This window comes from Haemaphysalis longicornis, unplaced genomic scaffold (genome assembly GCF_048455015.1).
Source record: "Haemaphysalis longicornis isolate Haplotype H1 unplaced genomic scaffold, Haemaphysalis longicornis Haplotype H1 scaffold_3, whole genome shotgun sequence".
NCBI classification, from domain to species: domain Eukaryota; kingdom Metazoa; phylum Arthropoda; class Arachnida; order Ixodida; family Ixodidae; genus Haemaphysalis; species Haemaphysalis longicornis.
Window position 1 is genome coordinate 144,960,489 of NW_027526335.1, and position 21,533 is coordinate 144,982,021.

General features: G+C 46.6%; 1 long non-coding RNA gene across 1 annotated transcript in view; it reads right to left on the bottom strand.

Annotated features, from left to right (window-relative positions):
- Window positions 1–2,422: 2,422 nt before the first annotated feature.
- Window positions 2,423–21,533, bottom strand: part of LOC144173445 (uncharacterized) — a 36,425-nt gene continuing 17,314 nt past the window's right edge. Inside the window, exons 3-4 of the long non-coding RNA XR_013323275.1 lie at window positions 7,647–7,745; window positions 2,423–2,546 (exon numbers count right to left, since the gene is read on the bottom strand). This is a non-coding gene — a long non-coding RNA (uncharacterized LOC144173445). The remainder of the gene's footprint in view (window positions 2,547–7,646; window positions 7,746–21,533) is intronic.

Sequence of the window (21,533 nt, forward strand, 5' to 3'; positions counted from 1 at the left end):
GTCACAGCTTGAATCTCGTCGACTACAGGCCTCAAAGCTGGACTAAGGACAGACATCCCACTTTTTTATTTAATGGCATGATTTTTTAGATCATTGAAAAACTGCTCATACAAACAAAGGTATAAACACCCAAGGTGGCATGATCTCGGAGGCAGTTGATCACACCACAACTCTCTTTAGGCAAGAATAGTGGTGGGGTATGCAGGTGGTAATGAATTCAAATCGTCAATGACTCAATTTGAGCGCAAGCAGTTGGACTGTCTACCGAAATAATTCTATGCAAGTGCTTTAAATCCTGTGCGCTTAATCTAAAGCCTACAAAGTTTACATGTCTTTTGAATAGCCCAGGTTAGAAATATACTACACACCTAAAGCAGCATGTGTGCAACGTATTTTTTCGTTCCTTCGTGAGCGATGCTTTTTTTCTTCCTATATTTCTTGATATAAGCAAACGAGAGAGATCACAGACATCTCTTGCGCAAGGTACCGTCGCTGTAAAACTGGACTACAAGGATGTCAAAATGCACCTAACACCACAATAGTTCCATGGACAAGGTGCAATAGCTACCTTACATCGCTTTAATAAATACTGCCACATTACAACCTGTGGCGCTATATCTCATGACCACCAATGCAGACATTATCTGATAGGCCAATCAATCCTACCCGTGGTGTGTTATCTAAGAGCTGGTCTCTGCAATCAACCGCTCTTTATTCTTGTTTTACTGTCTTGCACTCCCAATGCCTTCTCGAAATCTCCTGAAGCTCTGAGCAAAATAGGGAGCAAACCCTCAGAAGTCAACCGCCATTCATATGGCGACTCTTAACAGAACCACGAGAAGATAGATTGGCACAGAATTGTTCCGCATTGATTTTTAGGCCTCTGACGCTTGGAAGTACATATAACGTTTCTGCTTTGTTACAAGTGGGGAAAGGCACCTAGGTGCCATAAGACAAGCCATTTAATTGTAGAACTGTAAATACATTACCCAAGTTTCAAAGAAATATTTTGTACTCATGCAAGGGAAAAGAAACTGTTTCTCGCTCCAGAAGGCAACAAAATACTGACACAAAAGTTTTTAAATTTTTTATATTGTTTTTTTTTTACTTTTCAAAGAACGCTCCGAGGTACCACAGTGTATAGGAGCAGTACTTCATAGTCTGAAGATATTTGCATTGCACGTGCTGAGGACTCAGAAACTGAACAAAATATGCCGGTCTGACAAACCCCACAACGTGCTTGAGGAAGGCTTAAAGAGGTTAAGGATCTCTAGGCGGTCAAACGTAACCCGGAGCCCTCCACTAATGGCGTCCCTAATCGCCTGTGTAGCGTCGGTGCGTGAAACCTTATTATCAATCACTCGCAAGCTGAAAGACCTTGAGTTCGATGCCTGTAGGGGAGGCAGAAGATTTATCAGACATTCCGCCTATATCTATGCCCCCCTCACGAAATGCAACTGTGGAAACAATTCTGAACAATTAGCGAGTCCCATTTATGCCACCAAACTGGTGTGGGAAAGTATGTTTTGTATTGAAATCACTATAGATACCAACTAAAAATTCCAAAAAAGTGTTTTATTCAGCCTACACCACGACAAAAAACTCGTTGGGGTGCTTCCCATTTTTGGGCCATCTCTCAGCCCGGATTGCCTCCCCCTCCTACAAGCAGTAGGTGAAACGCCTGACGAGCCCGGACCTTGGGATCTAGCGTGAACTGGTGAAGAGGGCCTGGACCGCCAGCCGAGCCCAGGGTATCCCGGAATAGGGAAGCCCCCCACCAGGCGGGTGCCCTAACATCTGCACCAGCTTGGCAAATAAAGATTTATTCATCATCATCATCGGCGCAACGTTTACACATCAAAAACTGCTTATTTATTTCGCTTTAAAAATATTGTGAAATAATACTGCTCCCGTGTATTTATATTTTAAATGCAGAGCATTTCAGTAACTCACGATGTCACTCGCGTTGACGTCCGTAGTCGTAGTCCGCACCCCTCCCCTACACTATATAAAAAATACTATCCGGCGCCTGGTTTCGATCCCTCGACCCTGTGGGCGGAACGCAATGTACGTGGTGCTCTACCCACTGCGCCACAAAGTCGACACAGAATGGGAGGCTACGAACGCGCCTTATATCCTTGACTCATTTAAACTACGTCAAGAAGCTGCTGATACAACGCATTCACTACCACCAACTCCCCAAACACTAAACGTTAACGCAATACACCCACCCCCTATGCGACGCTTGTACTCGAGTCCCCCTCGCGGGGAGATGGGCCCATTCTTTTTGCCGAGTTTTTTTGGAGATTAAACAAAAAAAATTACTTTTTATTGGGAATGCACTACCCTACTTCCCGAAAAAGTGTATCTTAAAAAATAAAAAAAGGTAGAAAATGTTTGTGTCGTGATAAAATGTTTTATTTGGGACCAGAGGGTTTCGCAGGCAAAACACTTCGTCAGCAACCAGGTGCCTTTGTCATACACAACACTTCAGTGTGGGCCTTTCTGCACGTTCCTCTCACAGGCCCTGTTGTTTCTTCGATGTGCTGCAATTCCAAAAGACAGTGAGAACATTGCGATCACAATTGTGGGCTCGTAATTTTAGTTACAAACTTTCTCACTGTATATCTGCCAGAACTTTTTTACAGTCCTTTTTTTACGATGCCGATTTTTCGTGTCGTGTTTTTCTTTCTCGTAAGGGTGAAACAGCGGATCCTAGCCATCCTGATGTGCTAACTCGGGGCTATACCAGCGCGCGACACAAGTGCAGACACCGTAACAGTTCGCCATGTGAGCTTAGTGATTCCCATTTATACCAATTTATACCACTGCAGTTAATTCATGAATATGCTCCCAAAACAGATTTGTTCTGAGCACCAGATCGCGCCAACAAAATGAACACCTAACGGCAGTCTGTTAATCTGAATACTGCTCTCCCTTTACGTTGAAAGGATAGACAATACAAAAAGATCCTTACGGAAATACAACATAGCATCAGCAACACCGGATTAGAACAGCATTCTGTAACGAACGCGCAGACCGAAAGTAGATGCTGAACATAATTACCTGCTACATGGCGTCGCCAAAATCGCAAGTTCAGAAATTAAAAAAACAGTATGTCTGAACGCTGTTGGAAACCAAAACAGACGACTGGGCGAGTTGGTACATTGTCTTGCTTGGTAACGGCGCAAATACAACAGGACACAAAAGGAAGAAGGAACGGACACAGCGCTGCTTTTTTTGAAGGATTTTGCAGAACCTTCTTCCGTGACCCTGGGATGGGGCGAAGCCTCCGAACAATACGAGCACCTCTGGAGGCAGGGCCTTCGTCCTCAAGTAGAAGGACATACTTCGGGCTTGGCACACTGCAATGGCGATGATTGAGACAAAGAAGGTGGGTTGGACAGAGAAACAATTAAAAGGGCCCATTGTTCTAGAAATAAACGAAGCCAAAACAGACGACTGGGCGAGTTGGTACATTGTCTTGCTTGGTAACAGCGCAAATACAACAGGACACAAAAGGAAGAAGGAACGGACACAGCGCTGGAACGGACACAGAAGGAACGGACACAGCTGTTGGAAATTTGCCCAGTTTTACGCGTTCCGCATTGTGACCAATAAAGCGGCGATGTAGCCTTGCTCCGTATTTCCCACCTGCATAGGACCAAATTGCGCAAACGGCCGTTTCTGCGAGCCTGCAAGGACATTCATTCGCTGAACGGTACCGCAAGCAGGCGCATTGATTGATCGATTGATCGTTTTGGTATTACCTGTGTATCCATGCGATGACGTAATTCACCTAAGCACAGAATCTAATTATCCAGTTTTCTATTACTCTTATAAGATCGGTGTTCATAGAGGCCTCCCGTATACCTTACGATTCGCTTCTAGAAATCACTCATTTAAGTAGTATTCCGCACTTTGCTTTCACTTCACTCCAATCCAACTTCTGCCTCAACTCTGAAGTCCTGACGTTAAGTTCTCATTGCGTTACCTCCAAATCCGCGGGAGTCGACAAGGCGAACATTTCCCGCCCCTCTATTTAAATAATGCTGCATGATAGCGATCTTTTTATTATCTTTAAAATAGCGATCTTTTTATTAAGTGCGAATGCACTTTATAAGCGACCCTGAATTCCGGTGACCGCCGTCCGTCCACATAGCAACAGCTGCGGGTGCGCGCGCTCCTCGTCTTCCTTGGCAACGGGGGGGAGATGGGCGCGCGCTGCCTGGCCGCTGACATGGCACATACCCACGTGGGGGATTGGCCAGGAATCTCCTCGTCTTCCTTGGCAACGGGGGGAGATGGGCGCGCGCTGCCTGGCCGCTGACATGGCACATACCCACGTGGGGGATTGGCCAGGAATCGGGCGTGAGAAGGGCTAATGCACCCGCTTAAAGGAGTACTGACACGAAATTTCAAAGCTGAGATCCGCTCTAGCAATCAAGTACAACGACAACACAAATAGGTGTCTGTGAATAAATGCATCTTTCTTTCTTTGTAGTTGTGTGTGTGTGTGTGATCTCTCTTTCGCGAACATTACCGAACTGCGCAAATTCAACTCCTGCATTCACACTTTCACATTCTTCCCCTCGGGGAAATGCGGGGAATTTTTTTTATTTTCTGCAGACAACGCATGCTTCACAAACTTGTGTTACGCCCGAAGACCACCTGCTTGGTCTTCGGACTGCAGTATGTCTTAAATAATAAATAAAATAAAAATCTCTACCCTCTGTTATAAACGATGTTCTAGATTGAACTTTTTCCATGTATTAATGGCTCTGTCTTTGACAGCGATGCTTATATGACTACCGCACCTGTTCTTATTCCCGTGAAGCGTGCTTACTCGGCAACGCGTCTGCGCTCCTCCTCGCCGCCGCCAACGCCTATTTTGCAACTGTTATTCCGGTCGCCACAAAAGATGGCTGATTCGCAGGTCTCGCAAACGGTTGGTAATGGCGCTGGCGCCGCTATAACCAGTGGCTATCAGCAGTAGCAAGCGTGAATGAGAACGAGAACAAGAGAAACTGCTGCCACAGACCGTACTATCCTGATACATTAAATACGAACAAGGCAGCACGTGGATTTCAGTACATGCCGCGCATCCTGGCGGCGGGGCGCGTATGCGCAGTAGCTACAAGTTACGGAAGTTCCACACCAATCTTGGCGTGGAAAGACTTTCTGTCTGCATGTGTGCACTTTGGTTAATCTTCCTGCAACGTTCGGTGCCCCTCTCGCAAGCGTTATCCAACTTTGTTGTTGCGCTGAGTAAAAACGACGCCCGCAGCTATATTAGGTTATTTTTAAAGCTATTGTTTTACTACTTTCTTCCAGCGGTTTCGCCGCGGATGCTCAAGTTCACCTTTTGAACGGAGCCACGCCCCCGGTGACACATCCCTCGAAGCGCGTCGTGTGATTCGCCGGGCACGCTTTTGGTGGTGCGCACAAGGCCCCGTTTTCAGTCGTTCTTCTCAGCATGAGTGGCGGCCGCCGCCGCGATTGCGGACGATATGCTGATCGGCAGCGGACCACCACCGCAGCCTGCCGTGCATGAGCCGCTGGGTCGTCTCGAGCTACGTGACTCGTCGCGTGCCCAGCAAAGAGGAACGGCGCGTTCGCCGTAAATCAACAGCGCGTTCGCAGGGCCTCCTTCGGCGAGCGTTGCACGGGACCGAAAAGCTTTGAGCCGCGGTCGGCAATACAGCGACATCAAAGGGTAACCAATCGAAACCGAGATTGAACCAAACTAAGCCAAGATTTTGCTTTTCTTCTTCACGAACTCATGAACACGAATGTTGGTCACGAGATCCTGTCATTTGTTCGCACTGCGCATACCCGGCCAGTCACCAGGATGCGCGGCATGTAGTGAAAGCCACGCACTCAGTCGTTTGTATTTCAATTTATCACGACTCTACGTTCTGTGCAGCGCAGACTACGCCAAATATCTTTCATATTATTTGGTCTTGAGCGTTCTCAACTGGCAGAGAAAAACTCCACGTTTTAGGGAGCACTCTAGTCGCTAACGACGCTTCCAGTCATTAGAAATATACCACAAACCCTTACAGGGTGGAAAGCTTATCTCTTCAAAACGGCCTATACTAAATTTTATACTGGTTGACCGATCCAGACCCTTTTTTTGATTTGATTGTAGGGTTTAACGCGCCGACGAACGCAGGCGATGAGGCGCGCCGTAGTGGAGGGCTCCGGGTTAATTTTGACCACCTGGGGATCTTTATCGTGCGCCGAAATCTCGTACACACGGGCGTTTTTGCTTTTCGCCGCTATCAGAAAAGCGGCCGCCGCGGCCACACCCCTTTTTTCATGAAGTGTTTGTATATGGGACTGTACTCATATTAAGCTTCTGAAAAGTACTTCCGATAATATATGATCAGTGGTATGGGAACACTGGAGTTTTGCTAGCAGCCAGCAGGCACAGAAACTATAACGAATTACTGAGCCTTCTAAGATTCACTTGTAAACGTGTCTTCCCCTCTCCTTTTCACACTAACCGAAACTAGGGCCTGAGGCATCTTCCCTCAATAAAGGTCATTCATTCATTTCGTCACAGTTTCTCTACCGCGGCAAACCAACCCCTTCTTTTTTATCTCTAATAGTTGCTTCCCCCGATGCAAGCTACTGGCCGGCGCTCCCTTGTCGTTCCCGCCGTTATAGTGTTTTGTTAGCAGTGAGAAAATTGCTTCCTCAGAAGACAGAAAATAAAAGCTGAGAAGCATGGCTAACGGAATGATTGCTGCACGCGCAGCGCGCACTAAAAACGAGTCAGTGACCCTGTAAACGCCCTTGAGCTTGAAGCTTTTTGTTTATGGCAACGCTATGGTAGGTAAACAGGCACACGTACGACGGGCCATTTTTTGTAAGACTAGAAATTTATTTTCTTGTAATCTCGCATTTGGAAGCAAGACTGTTTGGTTTATAGTCTCAAACCACAAGGCGACATAGGCAGACACACTCCCTAACAGCTACCACTTTTGGCCTGGTTCACAAATGTCAACCGTAATTGCTGTATTTTAGCCCATGTTAAGTAATAAAAAAAAAACCAGCAATATTTTGTTGAGACATTGAGGCTTCGTTTGTCGTTGCGGAAGCAGTACCGCAAGTTTTATTTTGAGAAAAAAAAAACTCAAGTAACTGATTTGGAATAGCTGCACAACACCGTAAGTATTCACTCTTTATTGCATAGCGGTGCAGTTGGCGTTGTTCTTGTGACACTCCTCATCCGCCCTCCCCCCTCCCCGAAGCAAATAAAGAACTTGTTCTGGCTTGTTTTCGCAAGACGAACTGCGGCACAGAGCCTAAAGTGGTTCCCGGTAGCTTACATTCATCAACAAATATAAAATGCTAGAATTTAAAGAGTCCTAAATTTTACCTTTCAAACTTTATCTTATATTTCAAGAAAGGTGAAGTGTCTGTCAATAGCTACAATTAAAAGGTACAGCTCAATAAATACACTCACACACACATACACCCACGCGCTGAACTTTGTCGTACTGTATCTGCCCAAGCAACGGACTTTTTGCTTTCAAAGGCAATGGGGTCAGTTGAGTTCCATTCTGCCTGTAATTTGTGTGTGCAGTGAACTTTGAAGCCTATTTTTCGTAATCTGTGTGAAAAAAAGCAGATATTACCCAGCACGGATGGCCAACCTGGTAGTATCCGTATTCTAGTTTCTTAGTTTTGCGATTCTTACACCTAAAGGTGCATCCTGTTGGGAGGTGCTTCTCGTCCTGGAAGGCAACAACGCGAACGAAAATTACGCGCACCGTTTTGTTACAGTTATAATGTAGCCGAACGATGGGTTAGTGGAAATTTATTTTGCAACACTCCCAAAGATTCAGCTCAACTGAAAAGAAATAACGTGTGTAAGTTTTCTAGCCGCAAGTTGTACCTTATATGCCGGATGTACTAAAATGGCAATGTGTCAAAGGACGCTGGGGCTTGTAATGGCTGTGAAAAGCAGCGGGACGTCTTTATAAACAATTAATTATCTAAAAATAGGATTTCCCAAATCTGGGAACACAGATAATATTTATAGAAACGGTGGGTGGTTTTCCGGCCTACGTTAACGTCCATTATTTTTTTTTAACAGAAGAGGGGTGGGAAGCATAAAAGAATTTTGCTAGTAGACGGGTGAGTGGATCAGTGCAAACCGTGAATTTAAATAATATTAATAAATCTGTAAATATATTTCAGGCGGAGAACAGCAGAAAAAAAAAACTGTCATCATTCGTTCTTAAAAAAATTGCAATCACAAGTTTCAATCCCGGAAAATTGGCCCAGTCAATGAAGAATAATGATTTTACTACGAAGCTGTTTATTTTTAGCCGCTGCTAGTATGATTTAACTCGGCAGTAGAGAGAGGTAGTCCCCACGGCGTACACCTCCGTTGAAGAGAACCGGAGAAAGCCATCGAATGAGTGAACTAAGAAGCAGCGCAATTCACTAATATCGTCAACTCTCTCATCACACAGCGGTGGGAACGAGCCATGGCGGAGCATGTGGCAAACAGGTCGAGCCATTGTAAAGCGTTAAGGCGATTCGCGAAGCTAAAAGTCTCAAGCGGCAGGATTCCGATAGAGCACCCTTCGAGTGAACTTTCTTGCGCTGTTCTGTTTGCGAAGTTACCGCTATCCAACTACGCTGCCTGTTTACTTCAAAGCCATGGAAATCATGCTCTGAATAAAAAGTCCCAAATATGTCTTGAGTGTGCATTTTGGGTTTGTACCACACTGCTGAAATCTATGGGTAATAATTTAGAATTAAGGAGTAATTACCAAGGCGACCAACCGGCGTTTGGGGGCGATGCGGAGGACTGCGCGGCAAGGTTTAGCTGCAAGTAGTATTGCCCTGTGGCAGAATCTGTGTAAATTACTAGACCATCACCCTGCTATCCAAATAAACATGTTTCCATAGAACGTTATTTCGACAATGTTTGGCCTATCGTCCTTATATGAATAAGTAGTGTGTTAAACCATGATGGTCTTATGCCGAAACCATATTGCTCCTTTTTTTCTAATCACATGGAGTAAATTACGTGTATATATTCAACTCAATTCTATTCTTTATTTTCTTTTGGGACAATGGGGCTAGAGCTAAAAGTTGTGGAGCCAGCTTGACTGAGGCTGGAGCCTCTGTCAAGCTAGAGGTTGTATTGATAAATCTTTTTTAGTTGTACAGAAATCTATAGATTGAGTGCAGGTAGAGGTAGCGGTTATTGCAAGAAGCTTGCAACATATGGATATATCTAGTATCTTTTTATAAATTTGCCGTGCATCAAAGGAAGTTCTACCCTTTGCTGCCAGAAAATAAAGCCATTAGAGTGTGCCCCACACCATATTCCTATTCATTGATGGAACAAGGCTACTTATGCTTGAATGGGCAGCCAAGCTTCTATTGCATGTTGCTAGAATGTCATAACGCTTTCGTCGCAATAATAGGTTTGATCATAGGCGAAAAATAAACTGTCCCAGAACTAAAGTGTGTTGACATGCTTCGAGGGCGAAAGCCTGGTGATGCATATCACTACTTTTTTAATCTACTCCAGCGTTGTGTTTATGTTTCTTTCTTCTCCTTCATTTCGTCCACTTTGGCGCGAGTTACTTCGACCAGCTTTGTTGCTTGCGCAGCGTATTTGTGTTTCTTTGTTCACTTTTGTGTAGTCCTCTCACTGGGTAGGTTACTTCAGCAAGCAGACGGGCCCACCCACCACACAGGATCAGAGTTCCGCGCTGCTCGCGGGGATCTGTTCTGCTCGTGGGACATCTCCTTCAGCTTTCCCGCGGCAGGCGCTATTCTCTAACTTGTCAGTTTTTAATACATATTTCTGTGAAGCTGGCAAATTTTCCCTCAAAGCCCCACAGAGAAGGGAGTACAAAATTACACCATCTTCCCGTGGGGAACCCTTATGAGGATGCGAAGCATCGTGGCGATTTTGTGTGGTTCCATTGTGTTGCCGTTATGTTGAGTGATCTGGTTTTTACTAGCGCTAGAGGGAATTCCGCGTCCGTGTCCACACCGGTGGCAAAGGCTCTCAAGTGCTGTTGTGTTACGGTGAGTAGGCGGTGGTTCTCGAGGTGCCGAAACTCGTCCGTCATGTTCTTGTCGATGTTGTCTCTGAGAATCGGTAGTCTCCGTCAGCTTTGGTGAGGTAAAGGTTGTTGACATTGGTGCACCGGCTGAGAGCAATGTACACGCCCTCCTCTTCGCAGCTTTGTCTTCTCGTTCTTCTTCTTCTTCGGTGGTTCCCCTACGGGAAGATGACGACGGTGGTTGAACGCGAACCTATCTCTTGATGTATTCTTTGGTTGGCCAATCCCTAGGGGCATCCTGCCACAATCAGCATCAGAGGCGCTGCGGACGGGGCTGGTTGAGCTGCAAGGCGCGTGGCGCTTCCCTCCACAGCTTTTCCACGGGAAATTCAGCATCCCCCTCTAAAGTTTTCAGTTCGTCGTTTCCGTTGACGTTCAGCTTCGCGTGCCTTCGTTGTATCAGTAGCTTCTTGACGTAGTTTGAATGAGTCAAGGACATAAGGGGCGTTCTTAGCGCTTGCTCCTGTCCCGGATTTGTAGCGTAGTGGGAAGAGCACCGCGTACCTCCCGTTGCGGCCAGAGAATCGTGGGGTCAAAACCGGGCGCCGCTATTTCTTTTTTTATAGTGTAGTATCGCGGAGCTGTGGGTGTAAGGAGGAGACTTGGGCATGCGCAGTGAGCGTGTGGACGGACCAGGCGAGCCTAAGAAATGCTCCGCATTTAAAACGGGAACTTTTTTGTTCCGCCTCTGCCAGCGTGCGGAGATTCTCATACCAGCCTCATACTGTCCAGACCCGGGTTCGATTTCCATGCGATGTCAAATGAGGTTTTTCTCTTTACAGCTGCGGCCATTTTCATGATCGGACAACGACTATGTTTTGCACATTAGGGCAGTAAAGGGGCCCTGAAATACACTCCGTCGACATTGGATGTACAGTCAATGTCAAAATTTTCTTCGCCAAACAAAAATGCATAGGCCGAGCGAATTAAAGCACATGCTTACCTCTCGAGCGAGAATGGAATGTTTTATGACGGAAAGATGAAGAGAACACGTTTATTTTTATTGCCACAAAATAATTTGGCCACAGGTAAACATTAGGCTTTTACTATGAATTCTTTGTAGCCCAAAACATTTTAGCGTGGCAGAGAAAATTTTGACAACGACTATACGTACATCCAAACAAAGCAATGTATACTGCAACAATCAGAACCTTCATGAATTTTGTTAAAGCGATGGCTATTAGCTGAGAAATCGTAAATCGAAAATCAGGGATTGTCCCGGAGCGTGTTTCCTAATGTTTTCAATATTCGCCTCTCAGTGTGCGCGCGCCAGTGTTCCCTCTCATGGTGAGTTGGACCTCAGGCGTGACGTCTCCAACCATGCCGGTTTTGTACTCCGCTGACTGCGTCGGCTCGTGAGCACTGATATTTGAATAAGCTCTATTGGCTTTCTCTTGTCGGAAACTGAGAACGTAGCCAGTTTCGCACTGCAAAACGTTCGACGAGTCATATCGTTCAGTTGACAAACTGCGATTTGACTGCTTCCGCTAGCATCACCGGCCTAACCGAGCTAAGCCACAGACATTTTTTTACATTAAGGCATCGCTCATTACCGTAACGCTGAAAAAGCGAATGAAAACCCTTGAGTTTGATCCCTATAAACCCATACAACGGCGAAAGGTCGCAAGAAAGAATGACAACTCTGGATCTCCAGCGGCACCGGCACGATTCGTGGACAAGTTGAATGAATGCGCATCCAAAAAGGAAATATTTGCGCGAATTACTCAACAATCGGCACGACCTTTGTCAGAATCAACACGCGTGCGTTCCCAGCAGATGTCGATTTCTTGGTTGGACGAGCGTACGCGCCAAGTAGTGCGCAATAACGTGATTGTTGCCTCTCTAACTCACGCAAGAAATCATTTGCCAATATGATACGCCAAATATCGAATTTAAAAAAGGGGGTATATGCTTTTAACAACACTGTAATTTGTCGACTTTTCGGGCGGACGACGACATTTCTAGGACAAAATTCAGTGTTTCTCCGCAAATATTTATAAGGTAGTTGTGCGATATTGATAAGGTAGTTGTGCGATAATGGGACCGTTCGAATCTGTAATGATTAGTAATTTCCCTGCATGAGACCATGCGGTCTCTTCCCGACCTCAGCGGAGGCTGCTCGGTGGCTCGGCATGCGAGTCTTCGAGCCGTGTTGTGAGCTGCCTCGTTGCCCGGAAGGGAAAAGTCTGCAGGTGCGCATAAAATTTGGACTTTTCTCTGGTTTCGGAAATTTAGCAGGATGCGTCGTGCCTCCGGCGATATGTGCTTTTAATAAAATTTCGAACTGCCGTTTTCGAGTCACTGATTATGTATTTAGCTGTCGTGGAGGGTAACGCAAGTGCGATGGAGCATTCCTCGGCTGTCTCGGATTTTGCGGTTACGACCGTCCCGCAACAGGTTAATTTACCTTCACAGTCTACTGCTGTCATTGACATGGCATCACACGTGGCATATTTTGCCGCATCGACGTAGATCATGTCCCTAGAATTTTGAAACCTTTTCTTAGTGGCTTTGGCTCGCTCTTGCCTCCTTCCCTCGTTGTGTTCCGGGTGCATGTTTCTTGGCAACGGAAGCATTTTGGCGCACTCGCGTATTTTCTGAGGGATGTCTACTTTGGTGCCTTGTTGTACCGCGTAGTTAATTTCGAGGGAGTCGAGTATGTGTCTTCCCTTTGGGCTCTGTGTAAGTTTTTCGTATTGTGCCGCTGTGTTGGCTTCTATAAGCTCTTCCAGCGTATTGTGAATTCCTAGAGCTAGTAATCGTTCGTTAGCCGTACAGGTAGGTAACCTGAGGGCTTGCTTGTATGCCCCTCGAATGATACGCTCGATTTTAGCCTTTTCGGCGACTTGCAAGTTGAGGTACGGAGTAACGTATACTAGACGACTGACGACGAAAGCTTGCACTAACCTTATAAGGTTTGCCTCCTTCAGTCCGTAATCCCTGTTGGCGATCCTCGAGATGAGTCTCATCGTTTGATGGGCGCTCTGCTCTAGTAACTTGATGGCTTCCCCATTGTGCCCGTTCGACTGCAGTCGGAGCCTAGGATTCTGATGCTCTTAACGACGGCAATCGGATTCCCGTCCGCAACTAATTTAATGTTTGGGGTTTCGGTGGGGCTTTTCCGTCCTCTACTTGTTGGTTGATAGAGCAGAAGTTTCGATTTTTGTGGCGAACATTTGAGACCTCTGGCGGATACGTAGTGTACGACTGTATTAATGGCTGTCTGTAGCGTTTCTTCAATTAGGCCATCGCTGCCTCCCGTAACCCACAGAGTGACGTCGTCTGCGTATAAACTATGATACAGCCCATCTATCTTGTTGAGTTCTGCGGGTAATCCTATCATTGCAACATTGAAACGGAATGGAGAGAGGACTGAGCCTTGCGGCACGCTGAAAATGGTTGCTTGCCACTGGTGCCCCCAAAGTTCAAATAGCTGCAAAATTAGTTCTAAGCGAAGCATCAAAAAACTTCTTCGATTATTGCGTTCACTAGGGTTCGTAGTATTGAAAAATGTAAAGATACAGTTTTATGAACAATGCTGTTTTGTCTATTGTTTTCACTAAAAATGGCTAATTATCTCGGGAACTAATTGACCAACTGAAAATATAATGCCATATTTGAAATCAATGGGGGGAAAGCAACAAGACTGACAAGTATCACAAAGTTTCACAAAGTTTACTAAAAATTTTAAAGAAGTTGTTTTAAGAACAGTGTCCCCCTTAAGCCTAGCGAGGCCAGTCTTTCTAGTAAGGCTAGTCTTTCTAGCGTGAGGCTTGTTTATCTAGTGCGGCTTGTTTCTGTAGTTGCTCTAGTGACGATAGTTTCTCTAGTGCGGGTTGTTTCTCTGGTGACTCTAGTGTAGCACACTGGTCTGGAAATACGATATCATGTTTCTCACTGGGCCCCAGTGCCGCTGGTTTTTGCTACAGGGTGTCCTTGCTCGGGTCACCAGTTTGATAAGGATATCCGGGTCTGGGCTGGCCAGTGGAGCCCTACACTGTTCGAAGGTAGGGTTGGGAAGTGGGAGCAAGTCTGGAGTGCATTGGCACTCCCATTCTACATGTTGGAGAGTGCCAAGCTGGGGACTGTAAGCGCAGAGAGAAGGTTGTTGGGTAAGGAAGATGAGGTGGAGGGGGGTGGGATGGGGTACGTATTTGTCTGGAGTCACCGCCAAGTTGTAGTGTCCTCTCTGGAGAGGCGCCAGTGTGGCGGTTGGAGGCTGCTGCGAGTTTGCATGTAATGCCTGAGAATGTCTGTGTAGCAAATTAGTGGATGGGGCTCACCTTGAGGCGGTAGACATTAGCCACCGTCGATAATGCCTCGGTGTATCAAATCGGGAGCCGCGCGTGAGCCGGTTTATTGCCGGGGATGGCAGTGTGTCCGGGAGACGAGACGATGAAGATTTAATGGGTAGTCGAGCAGTTTTTGAGGATTAATGGGGCTGATAAAGAAATGCAGCCAATCTGATAGTGTCGACTCAGCTTGTTGATATAGGGTGCTTAAAGCACCTTTTATGACCTTTTTAAGGCCATTCCGTCATCTAGATCTCCCATTTATAACGGTGATCCGTAGAGAAGCTTTCAGGTATAGGCAAGTCCTAATCGGCTGACACAAAATGAACAATTCATTCTAAAGGTCCTCATAAGTGCTGTATATGGCACAACTGGAAACCAGTAAGGTACCGCTCGTTAGCACGATTAGCTTGGCAAAGCCAGCACAGGTAGTTATATATTATTCCGTGCCCTTGCTTTGAGTTAAATTGGTTTTTCTGTTTTTCTGCAATCATGTATCGGTAGATCTACGCAAACTTTTAAAAATAGAAATCACCAGAAATTCAAAGCGACTTTTCGGGCGCGGTAGGTACCCTCATTTGCCAGTTTTTCACTGAAACAGCAAATTTGATTGTGGTCTCACGTCCTGGCATCAACAGTCCCAACTGAAGATTGATGACTATTGGTCGTATCTAGGGTTAAGAAAAGCAGTGTAAAAGAGAAACTTACCTTTACCTGCGAATACAAGCAGGGGAACTAACAGGTGGTGCACCCTGTCTATCGTGACTGCTCACCACATAGGCTGACGGAGACTGCAAAGCAGGTCCTACTGGGAGCAATAGTGCATGCTCGCAGGAGCTTTGAAAAATCGAAAAATATCAGTCTCCTTCCAACAAGGTGTCATCACGGCTAGAAAAATTTGTAGACTCAAATTTTTTTCTAAAAATCTGGAGCGAATAATTTTTTTTTTCATTATCTGGCGACAACCAGGCATTGGATATGCACGCAGCATGACGTTTGCCGTTAAAAACATACTTGTAACTTTCAAACAGCAGAGCTGTCTACGCATTTCTCTCAGCCGTCAAGCGTTACGAGAAAACTCGGCCCAGACGAGCGGACGTGAGCGCGCGCCTCGCAGGCGGCGCTCGGCGTCGTCCGTGCTTGCGCGGGGGCTTGCACCACCTGATTAGCTCGGAAAAAATACTGCCCACCGTTCGTTGTGCCATCTCTCACGTGCTCGTCTCCTAATCAGTTCACGTGCGTTGGCGTCCGCAGTGGGGTGCACAGACTCCGAGTTCGCGCTACAGACGCCCAGTTCGCAAAGCCGGTTGCCGCGGGTACTAGAGTGTGTTAACGCGGTTCACTTTGGAAAAAATGTTAAAGCCTGTGGACAAAATGATTTGGCCTGCCAGTCATGGAGAAATTTCCGCGGCAAGTAAGGAAATCCATGTGAGGTGCAATAGCCGGGTTTCCGACGAAGGGTGAGGGGCCGCCAGCTAACTTGTTTCTCGAGCCTTGCATCACTTGTTCGAGCTGCGCCCATTTTTTCCCGCCACAGTTTTAACCTTCCTTCCATTGTAGCGCCACGCTGAAGGAGAGGTTACCGGGACCACAATGGAATGTATTCTTGCTTAGACCCTAGACGAGACATACAAAGGATTTGGTTAATACAATAGCTGCGATAATTCTGCTTCCGCCTTAGATATGCGGGCAGTGTTTTTTATTTTTTACAAATTACCCTAGTGCATCCAATTCTTCGCTTTTCTTGTTTTTTTCTAGTTTTTTCTTGTTAAGGGAAAAAACTGAAATATTAGTGAGAGTGATGTGTAAAGAAAGCAGATATGTCTTCGGTTGGTGTAGAGTACTCTGGACCTACAAAAATTATTTCAGCGGTAACAGCATTCTCCGGCTGAGTTAGAATGGTTATTCTTTTTGTAGGGTGTGAACGAAAATGCATTAAGCAATGAAGAGATCTGCTAGAACCAGGTTGTGTGAAGGCTTTTCTAGTGTGCCGTTGTAGTTTGCGATGTATTTTTTCCAGTATGGACTGCGTACAACTGACCAATAGCGAGGAATCGCCGGATTATTGTGCGGTATGCCTGCAGTTTAACTTTGTTTGGTGGCCGTCTCAGCTTCCTCTGCAGAAAGCACAGCTTTCTAAATGATTCGCTGCAGATAATGTTCTAATGGGTGGCGCCGTTAGGCCTATTATGTTTGCCTTAAATATATAACTGACGGTAACGCTTTAAGGTGGCCCCTTCCGATTTCATAGGAGTGATTAAACAGATTTTCAAGCTGCTTATTGTGATTGAAACTGCTTCAGAAAAGCTAATTATGATTCTATTACGTCTGCATCAGTTCGTTTTTTTTGCAGAAGATATTATTTAAACGAGCTTCAGAGTAAGCGTCATCATTCAGGAATATAGAGCAAAATCATAAAAAATTTTACCAATACACTTCCTTCAGTTTTCGTGACAGTGTCATAAATAAATAGAAAGAAAAACAATGCGCTTTGTATACATCCTAGTGGGACCTCTGTCCGTACAGGCCAACCATTAGACCCTGAACCCTTGCATTCGACGAAATATTTGCGTTTTGGCAGGTGGGCTTTAATCCATAGCACCAATTGCTGCCGAATACCAACCTCTTTCAATTGTTCCCCCAACAACACAAGGGGTGCTCGATCAGAATCTTTCGATAAATTCAGAGCGGCCGCGCCAATTCATTCTTGCATATCTATGGCTGAGGCAAAATCGTGAATGTCACGAAGAAGTTGTGTCCCCGCAGACATATTTTTACAGATTCGGGGCCGATATTGCGCGAAAAATGCTTTGGATTTTAAACTGCCAGTTGTATGTCTAGCGATAATGCGTGTCAGCAGTTTGTGAGAGGAGGCAATCATGAAAAGTTGCCGGCTATTATTAGGAGATGGCTCATCTCCTCCCATGAAAACTAATATAATCTTGGCCATCTTCCAGCCCATCAGTTGTCAGTCCTCAGAGTACCTGTGCAGAAAGGCATTTGGGAAGCCTTCAGGTACAGATATCTTTCTTTTGTTTTAATTTGCAACAAAAGGTCAAAGATACCCTAGCGGCTGAAGGCCAGGTGAGGCATAATGGGGCAAAGAAACAGCCATGTACTTCAGGAGTGGACGAAAAGATGATTGGTGAACGAGTTGTGAAAAGCAATATGAAGTTTGTTGTCCATAGCTTCGGGATTAGCAATAACAATTCTACTAACAATTAATTTCTCGATGTACCTCTTGAGGTATGTTAAGACTCGCCAAAACCCTTCGGAACTCTTTCAAGAGAAGAGGCCAAGTTTGATTGGGGCACCTATAAAGTGCGCACAGTAGCTTAACCGCGAGTCCCTGTTAAAGACAGAAATATCACTGCTGTGGCTCTGTAATTTCCCGCTCTATTGCAATTCTGCGCCTCAAATGTGTGATTTTCCGGGATCTTCAAAGGTTGGTACATTTTGGGGTCCTATAAAAAATTGGAGCAGAACGGTCGATACAACAGAAAAAGGAGTCTTCAAAGTCATTTAAAGTGTCCTAACATTGTCCCCGTGGCCGAATTCGGAAACACCAACGTGCAAGCAGTCGAGAATGGATTCATGATCAGCGCCTAATAAAGTATGCAATTTTTGAGAAGCAGGGTTATATAATTTTTGTTTATATTAACACCGAACTGCATTAGTTTGTGGCCGGCTATGCCGTCTTCAGTGGTGAGAGTGTCCTGCTCGAAAACATTTTTCAGGAAAAACCAGATGCAGGGTTATATGTCTTCCTGGCATGTGTGGGCGTACATTATATTTGTTCTGTATTGTGACAAAACGTGGTGCCATGGATTAACCAGGCGCTATCAGTGTCATGCGATCCTGATACGTCTAGTTTATTCCAATCGACTCCACGCACGTTGAAATCACGTATGAGTATGAACTTCCGCTCAGTATAAGTGCATGCTCAAGCTACATGCACAACGCTTCCAAACCAGAAGTTGGGGTTTTTGGCGGCCCTCAAATTGTTCCAAATAGAGGGCAAAATCTCCGAAAATTAAGTTTGCCAAGGGTAGCTTCACCGACAGCAATAGTTTCTAATTCGGCACAATTAACTTCGTTTTTTATGACTGCCACACCACCGCCAAGCCTATCCGATCTGTCTTTTGTATTTTATGGGAAGGGTAAATGACTTCCGCATCCATGTAAGCCATGTTTCTGTTATAGTAAGGATGTGTGGGTTATGCAAAGAGGGTGCGTTGTACACCTCGCGTGGCTAAGATTTTAATATTGAAGTAATTCCGTCGCCATAATGTTCCACGTGTAGATTTTTAAAACCGCGCTCGAGGGCGGGGTTAATTCCAGTCAGAACCCTCGCTCCCCCACCTTTCCGTACCATTGGGGCTTTCCTAAAGACAATTGACTAAGTTTTATTAAAACTCACTTACTCACTTAAGTGTCTTTGTACCCTCTGCAGAAAAAGAGTGGTGGTAGGTGTATTAAAAGCCCACAGATCACGGAGATGCTATGGCGATAGAATGGTCTTCCAGGCACACATTGGAGGGGAACAATACAGTTGATCACAGAGTTCTTTTTACTTCCGCGGCGGCTTGTCACTATTGGCGGGTGGTCATGCATATTGTCACGTAGCCAAAGACGACGCAGATCTCTTGAAGGAAAAACAAGTTTATTGGAGCGAACTTGTGCTCCCCTAACAACTCCAAGAATACACAGGTGGCGAAACAGCAGTCAACAAAGTGACGTGCATAGACTGGTGTTGGCTATTCGAATGCCGCTGCATCTGCTCAGCAGCACGAGGTCGCGGGTTCGTTTCCCGGCCGCGGCGGCCGCTTTTCTGGTGGATGCGAAAAGCGAAAACGCCCGTGTGTACGAGATTTAGGCGCACGTTAAAGATCCCCAGGTGGTCAAAATTAATCCGGAGCCCTCCACTACGGCGCGCCTCATCGCCTGCGTTGCGTCGGCGCGTTAAACCCTACAATCAATCAAATCAATGCACCTGCTCAGCGGTAATTCATCACTCGGCGCGAGGGTTTCTTGAATAGTCGAATTGTCTCCAGAACACTGTAGAGCAACGAAGATTCTTCTAGCTGTTCACGTTAGTTGGGAACGCTCTCCCTATCAGAAGAGATAACACATGCCGCACAGAAAGAAAGAACGGAACACGCGCCTCCCTTAGCACACACAACACCGATAACACAGACCGGCGCAACCGAGCGGCAAAAGCAAAACACAAATAAACAAACACAATCCATGGCTTGCGGAACTACCCCCCTCTAAGAGTGCATCGACCCGATGCTAACACAAGTGACAGTCCGAACAAATAAAAAATAGAAGTCCGGCATCGTGCGTAGATAGGTTTTAAGCGAACCTCGTGGACGACTTCGGGCCGCGTGCGTCGTCGTGATGTTCCGGAATCACCATCGGGGTAAGGTAAGGTGACCTCGTAGGTACGGTGGCCAACACGTTTAAGAATCCAGGAGGGTCCGAAATACCATCGTAGAAGTTTTTCACTGAGTCTACGTCGTCGGTTGGGAGTCCAAACACACACGATCCCCTGGGCGGTACCCGGCGTCTCGGCTTCGGAGGTTGCAGCGTCTCGCATCCACCAGCTGCTGGTCCGTTATACGAACTCGAGCGAGCTGGCGGGGCTCCTCCGTACGCTGAAGGTATCGTTGGACGTCGGCGCTGAGGTCGTCTTCTATCACGTAGGGAAGCATGGCGTCAAGCATCGAAGTCGGCCGTCTTCCGTAGGCAAGCTCGAACGGTGTGATCTTTGTGGTTTCCTGGATACCCGTGTTGTACGCAAACCTGACATACGGTAGGGCTTCGTCCCAAGTCATATGTTGAACGTCGATGTACAGAGACAGCATATCCGCTTTTGTCTTGTTCATGCGTTTCGTTAGTCCGTTCGTTTGGGGATGGTACGCTGTAGTTCTTCGGTGATCCGTGTTGCGGTAGCGTAAAATTCCTTGCATAAGCTCCGCAGTGAAGGCCGTTCCGCGGTCCGTGATTAGGACTTCAGGGGCTCCATGTCGCAGCCCAATTTGATTCATGAAGAACTTCGCGACTTCTTGTGCAGCCCCCTCGGAAGAGCGGGGGCCTCTGCGTAGCGCGTCATGTAGTCTGTCGCTACGACGATCCACTTGTTCTGTGATCGTGACGTACGAAACGGGCCTAGAGGGTCCATTCCGATCTGTTGAAATGGCCTCGACGGGACGGCGATCGGTTGCAATAGTCCGGCGGGTCTTGTCGGCGGCGTTTTTCTTCGCTGGCAGTCACGGCAACCCCGAACGTAGTGGGTGACGTCGGATGTAAAGCGGGGCCAGAAGTACTTCGCCTTGATTTTTGCAATAGTGCGAGCTGTTCCGAGATGTCGGGAAGATGAGTCGTCGTGGCACGCTTCCAAAATCTCGTCACGAAGGTCTGCGGGCATGACACGTAGATAATTCATTCTCGTTCCTGGGCTGAAACTCTTCTTCACGAGGACGGCGTTTTTCAGGCTGAATGCTGGTAAGTTCCGCTTCAACGCCCTAGGCACGGCGACATTGTGTCCTTCGAGGTAGTCGATCATGACGCGCAGGTCGGGGTCGGCATGCCGCTGGGCGGCTAGGTCGCTCTCTGTCACGACTGCGAAGAACGCGCTGTCTTCATCGGAGTCTTGTGGTGGTGGGTCTTGTGGTGGCGCGGGACAGGCAGTCGGCGTAGGAGTGTTTCCTGCCTGATTTAGAGACAACGTGTAACGTCGAACTCTTGCAGGCGCAAGCTCCACCACCCAGGACGGCCAGAGGGGTCCTTCAAATTGGCGAGCCAACACAGCGCGTGGTGGTCTGTCAAAACCTTGAACGGTGACCCCATACACGTATGGGCGAAATATTTCAATAGCCCATATGAATATGAAAGCCAGACACTATTTTTCGGAGGCAGAGTAGTTTTTCTCCTCCTTGGACTGACCACGGCTTGCATAGGCGATTTCCTTTACGCAACCGCTTTGCTTTTGGACGAGGACGGCACCCAAACTTATATCGCTGGCGTCCGTGTGCATTTCTGTTTCGGCGTTTTCCTCAAAATGAGCGAGCACGGGCGGCTTTTGCAGGCGTTGTTGCAGCTCGCAGACTGCTTTTTCTTGGGCGTTTTCCCA